At 42.0% G+C, this 6,727-nt stretch overlaps 1 long non-coding RNA gene across 1 annotated transcript; it reads left to right on the forward strand.

Moving 5' to 3' along the window:
• Nucleotides 1-779: 779 nt before the first annotated feature.
• On the forward strand, nt 780-5,662 carry LOC105940855 (uncharacterized). The gene is made up of 5 exons (XR_013093767.1): nt 780-850; nt 1,775-2,846; nt 2,936-3,081; nt 3,159-3,491; nt 3,815-5,662. It is a non-coding gene; the product is annotated as an uncharacterized LOC105940855 (long non-coding RNA).
• The last annotated feature ends 1,065 nt before the right edge of the window (nt 5,663-6,727 follow it).

The following is a 6,727-nucleotide window of genomic DNA, read 5'->3' on the forward strand; positions in this document are numbered from 1 at the left end:
ATCCTCGAGTGCTTGATCGACATGCTCACTCAGCCACCAGTGTTAGCGTACCCTGACTTCACCCACCCTTTTATATTGCACACAGACGCATCCCAGAGGGGCCTTGTTGCCGTCCTATATCAGAACCAACAAGACAAGATGAGGGTGATTGGGTACGGGTCTCGCACGCTCACACCCGCTGAACAAAACTACCACTTGCACAGCGGAAAACTAGAGTTTCTCGCCCTCAAGTGGGCAGTTTGTGACAAGTTTAAGGATTACCTCTACTATGCTCCACATTTCACCATTTTTACAGATAACAATCCCTTGACATATGTCCTCAGCACAGCAAAGCTCAACGCAGTCGGACACCGTTGGGTCGGACAATTGGCAGATTTCCACTTCAACATCAAATACCGGCCAGGAAAAGTAAACATTGATGCAGATGTGCTGTCACGTTGCCCACTTGACATTAAGACGTTCATGGGAGAGTGCTCAGAGGAACTGTCGGAGGAAGCCGTATGTACAGTTTGGGAAGGGAGCAGAAGAGCGGAGCAAGGAGACGTAGCATGGATTAACCTCACCGCACCAAACCTACCCGTCAAAGAACCCCTACAGTCAATCAGTCATGACCAACTTGTACAATCGCAGAGAGCAATTAAGACAATTATTATTTTACATTCATTACGTGTAGTCCATAACAATTGAGGAGAGTAAAAGTGAGAAATAATAAGCGGAACTGTTGACACTGTAGTCATTCACCCGCGGTTGCCTAGAGCGGACCTACTTCCTGTCCTCTCAGACGCAATTCGGGAAAAGATACCAGTGCTCCTGTGATTCTTTCTCTGAGACTCTACCTTTATTTTTACAGGTCAGTATCGACTTAAAAATACAGTGTATGAGGGTTTTGTGCCTCGTTCTACTTCTGTGTTTACTGAGAGTTATGCTGACACCGCCGATGTAACCTTAAGTGGGGTTTAGTTGAAAGTTATGGAAGCGCGGCACCGCAGCGATGGTAAAGCCGAGCGGCGCAGCCCCAAGTCTCGCGAGAGTTACCGCGAGAATTCGCCAGCCCGCGGGATGTATTTGAACTTGGTAAACTCCATTTAACAATCAAATATGTGTGTGTGGTGCTCCAATTTAACTGTAAAGGCACTGACATCAGATTATTCGAGTTTAAAATATCTCATATACTCTTTATGGTTCAAGTGATGTGGAAATGTTAAGAATAAGCTAAGAATGAATGTACATGTATGTTATTACATTGCAAAGTAATACATTCAGGTGTGTTTTGTCTAATCTAGTAAGATTTATGCACTTATATCAGATTTGTGGATAAGCTATTTTGAGTTTGCCCTATATGTGAGAAAGAGCAATAAGACGTTTAAGGCATTATATGGTATCTGCACTGCTGATGTAAATGAGTGAAGGAATAGTGTAATTAACAGTGTAAACTGGAGAAATGTAATTGTAACATGGTAGACTAATGTGCCTGTGTTAATTCAGCTCCATATTATTGTGTGAAGTTGCACTGGGTTGGGAGTGGTTTTGTGTGTGTGTGTGTGTGTCACATTTTTGGTGAGCAAATGGCTGGAATGGGGTTGGACTAATTAGAGGCAGGTGTACTTGATTGCACTGATACACTGGTCTACTTATAGCCCACACTACAAACACTGCTGTGTCATTTTGTCTCGCTGTGCAGGTATGTAATGTGATGAAATCAGATATGTTTGGGATGGATGGGTTTTGCGCTATGAATTTTATACTGAAGGTGTCATTTTGTCTCTCTGTGCAGGCCAGGGCCTATTATATGCCACAGCCTAAAGGCAGCAGAGTTGCAGAGGCTGGAGTGACCACTGGCTATATGCTTGCAGGGTGGTGGGCCTCCAAGGACAACTTCTAACCCTGTTAAAGGCAACACGTGGAGTGCAACTGGCCGTGTGGCATAGCTGGCTCTGGCCTTGGGACTGTGTGTTTTTATACGATTCATAAATGGGACACTGGACTGTTTTATCTTTTATCTCTTGATATTTTTTTGTCAATAAATTATCTTTTAGAATTTTATTGACTGTCATCTTTTTGCCCACGACTGAGACGGTTGGTCAGACCTAGAATCTTTCTTTGGGTGTGTTACATAATGACCATAGATACATATATTTGCCAAATGCCTTTTATTTACCTTTTACAGTTATTGAGCATATCTGACAAGTGAAAGCACTGGATGTAAATTATATTTGTTGTTCTGAAATAAGAGACAATTCGGGAAAAGATACGAGTGCTCCTGTGATTCTTTCTCTGAGACTCTACCTTTATTTTTACAGATTTGTATTCTTTTTGTTATTGTGGTCTTCACATCTGGGACCCGTAACAAACGCTTTCACTCCATGATTAAGGATTTTTGCTAACCAAGCATGTATGAATTGTAAGACAACATGATTACCAGTCATGCCAGCATAATGGTTTTGCCAGGTTTTTAAAAATATAGCAAAGAGAAGTACCAAAAAAATCAGTCCTCATTGTCAGAGGATAAAATACTGTCATTTTGTCAAAGATGCTGGCTTCTCACAAACATGCAGAAAGTTTCCATCGGTACTAGTCCCATGACTGACATTTGACCACAATGAGTAAGCACAAGATTTATATTGCAGGTTTAATTTTTACTAATACTGCAGAATTTTCCCAAACCAGTTATTCATATTGTCATGGTCTGTGGGAGTGTCTGGGGTTTTTCCACCTGTGGCTGCTGGTCTCCTGTCCACCCCTTTGGGGTGGAGCTTCCCGCATCTCATCTGTGCCTCGTCAGCAAACAATCAGCAGGACGGCTTCTTAAACCAGTGCGACTTGCTACTCCTCGCCAGTGCATTACCGTATGTGATCCACGGTGATAACTAGGCGGCACTTGTAAAACCTCCTATACCTGTTTTTCCCTGTGTAACCTCGTTTTCCTTGTGTTTAGAGGTTGTCGTTTCTCATGGTTTGGACTCACCTGGACATCTGTTTCGCCTACTTGCCTGCCAGCCCTATGGTCTGCCATTACACCCAGACACCTTGGAAACTCTCATGGACATCCCTCCTCAGAGCTTTCAAAACCCAGACCTGCAAGTAAGGAAAATAAACTCACCAGCTAACATTTCTCAGTCACTGGCTCCTTACCCGTACTCCTTCTCTGTCTGTTACAGAATCCTCTCATTCCTCTGTCTCTCGCCGTGACCTATTCGGTGACCCAGTTTTGTAGGACCACCCTTCCCTGTTCCAGTTACTTTTTTCCCATTGCCCTTTCTAACTAGGGTCCAAACAGTTTCTGTTACAAAATAAACACTCTAGTACATAGTTCTACGTGTCTTTGTGTCTGCATTTGGGTCCCGTACCAGACTGTTATACAGTTGGTCAGGATGCTCTCAGTGGTGCAGCGGTAGAGGATGTCTGAGGACAGGTGGTTCTTCCTCAGAGTCCTCAGGAAGAAGAAGCGCTGGTGAGCCTTCTTGACCAGCTTGGAGCAGTTGGTCGTCCAGGTGAGATCCTCGGAGCTCCTAAATTAAGTATAAAATAAAGAACTTAGAAAAACTAAAGAATATTTCCCCAGCAGAAAATGTTAGATATATATTTCAAAAAATAATCCTTCCATCTATTATGGCAAGAGTGAAAGTATGTGGCATGCTGGGTAATATTAATCAAAAACAATATAAGACTGACTTTCTTTAAGCAACCATTACGTGTTTATTTTCTGGTGTTTTTCTCCAAATCTCATAGACCGAAAATGTCTGGCTTACAACAGTGATTTTCTTTTTTTTTTCTTTTTTCTTTTTTCTTTTTTTCTCTGTCTTTCTCTCTCCAGAGGTCTCCAGAGCTCTGCTTGCTGTCTGTTCCAAGAATCTGACAGATACCCTGGGCTTAGATTACTGCCTAGGATGCCTTGCTATCAGTCACTTCCCAGTCTAAACCCCAGTGTCCCTCTGCTATGAGCCTGGCCTCACTCCACAGATGAAATTCCAAGTTTGATTCAATCAAGGAAATTGACTCTGAACTGCTATTCTCATCACAGTCACCGAAAACCAACTGTGTGATTTTCAACCCTTTAAAAGAGACAATCTATAAAATACACTCCTTTAAGATTTCCATTGGTCTTCTGTTTGTTGATACTGAACGTATTCAGCAGTTTTACAAAAAAGAAAACTTCACAAGTAATAATGGATTGCATTTATATAGCGCTTTTCGGGACCCCTCAAAGCACTTTACAATTCCACTATTCATTCACTCTCACATTCATGCACTGGTGAAGGCAAGCTACAGTTGTAGCCACAGCTGCCCTGGGGCAGGCTGACAGAGGCGAGGCTGCCATATTGCACCATCGGCCCCTCTGGCCAACACCAGTAGGCGGTAGGTGAAGTGTCTTGCCCAAGGACACAACAACCGAGACTGTTCGAACCAGCAACCTTCGGATTACAAGACGAACTGCCAACTCTTGAGCCACGATCGCCCCAGAGTCAAGTCAATTCAAGGGTCAGAAGAAAGAAGAAACATTTTATTGTTCTCAATATTCTCCCTTAATCATAGCAAATCAAACTCCACTGCCACATTGTATCATTGCATTCATATGATGTTAAATTATAAACCTCTCAGTCTCCTGCTTTGGCCTAAAGAGTCCCCTGACTTTGCAGTGATCCAAATAGTTGGCTGTTATCCATGATTTTTAGCCAACACAGTGCAGAGATTGCAGCTCGCTCAGGGAAAAAGACATAGCTCTGGGGATGGGATGAAATCGACTTTCTCCTCATTAACAGCAGGATAACATATAGAGAATCAAAGGTCAGCCAGAGTGGACAAGCTGAATGTCAATAACCCACACCGCATAGACACCCCTAGTGAAGCCTGTTAAAGAATACACAGCATACCTCTCGAGATTGCCTCTGATGACACGACCACAGCTTAGGAGCAAATCTGTAAAGCCAGCTGTTCAGACAGATCAAACCAGGTGATTTCAGTGAATCTAGAAGAGCAAAATTGCACAGCCTTCTGGGAGATCCGAGTCCTGTGAATATGTACAGTAGACAAGAAGAAGTCAGATTGTGTGCGCTTATCTGTTCACCTGTACATATTTGAGTCCTCATTTCAATTTTTCTTTCATGCTTTGCTGCCCCATGATTTATTCATGACTACTTTCTGGTGGAACCATCCTCCCAGGAAGGCCCGGAGGAGAATCAATAGAGGCTGGCAAGAAGAAAAGCTCTCGCTTTTCTTTTCCAAGTTTATTCTCATCTCTTTTTTTGTGGATAACTTATTCTATTATATCAGCTCTCAGATGCAGAATACCTTAACTCCTACTTGTAAAGTCTCCTTCGGCAGTTTCTTGATAACCTTAATGTAAAGGCTTTTGTTTGCAACCCAGACTGAAGACTGCAGTCAGTAAAATTTAGAGTTGAGGGGTGCTATCTGTCGTATCTTGAGATAGTTGTGGTCTGAGACTGTGATGATTTTTTTTAAATTATTATTTTTTGGTTAAAGCTGGCATTTGAAAATTACATGTCGGTGTCAATAAAGCCATGTTCACACCTTAACCTTGAGCAATTTTAGGAGAATTCTGTGTCAGATATTTTCCACAGCTGCCCTTTCGTCTGTCTTTCTTGTTCTGTCATAACCTTCTTTCCCTGAAGTAACTGAAATGAAATCATTGCATTAAACTAAACAGAAGCATATTCATAACCCAGTCTGTGTCATTTTCAAAATGCATGAAGAAAATGTATTCATCTGAACGAAGTCTCTGATAGAGCAAATCCTTTGTGGAATCCCCATAAAACGAATATATTGTAAGCTTGTGATTTTTGGGTATCCCCAGTGCAGCTCTTTGAGGACTTTCTGCTGTCAGCATGCATTGATAGCAGTCATTTCATGCCTCTGTTGTTTCACAGAAAGCACAGAAAATGCTTGCTGTGAGAAAAAATGGTGAACTACTGTCGTTCTTTCTTTTATTTCATATGCTGCTTTGATATATGTAAGGATAAATAAGACAAATAGACATCAGACATTGAGGTTTTGCTATGAGTTGGCAAAAGTCCCCTGTGTATGAAAATGAGTAGGCAATAGAGCCTGTCAATTTTATCTCAAACATCACACGTAGTATTGATTGCGGATATGTATTGCCATCTATCCGCAAGCCTACGCGTGCTTTATTTTGCCAGGCTGGTAGTCTAACATACCGAAGATGGACAGGTAGACAAGCAGAGCGTCCATCAAATTAGGCAGAGCAGACAGAGATGGAATTCGAACAGCTGTGTTATTGATCTGAGACTATGTTCGGTGACAGCTTGTCAACTTGTGAGACCAGCGCTGAGATGGACAGCAAGGACACTGCATTTCAGAATATGAGTATGTGTGTGTTTAAAGAAAGTACTATATATTTATAAAGGTATTATTTCATTGGGATGAATAAGAAACTGAAACACAGTTGAATTATTTTGCAGCTGAACACCAAACATCAGTCCCACACTTACTTGATTTATAATGTGAGCTAGTAACAAGGAATATTTTTACAGCCTTCACACATGCATAAGCAACACTTATTAAGTAAAAGCCCAGCTTTCAGTCCCATTTCTATGTGGAAAAAGTACTGATTCTGCCATAAAGAGACTCTGTGAAGGAGTGAGTCAGCACAGTGGGTCATTGTAAAAAAGAAGGCTTTAAACTGTGTAGGCTCAGGGGCAGGCAGAGAGAATTGGAGACATGACTAAACTGGAATTAGGAAGGAGCTCTT

The sequence above is a fragment of the Maylandia zebra genome, linkage group LG17, assembly GCF_041146795.1.
Source record: "Maylandia zebra isolate NMK-2024a linkage group LG17, Mzebra_GT3a, whole genome shotgun sequence".
NCBI lineage: Eukaryota > Metazoa > Chordata > Actinopteri > Cichliformes > Cichlidae > Maylandia > Maylandia zebra.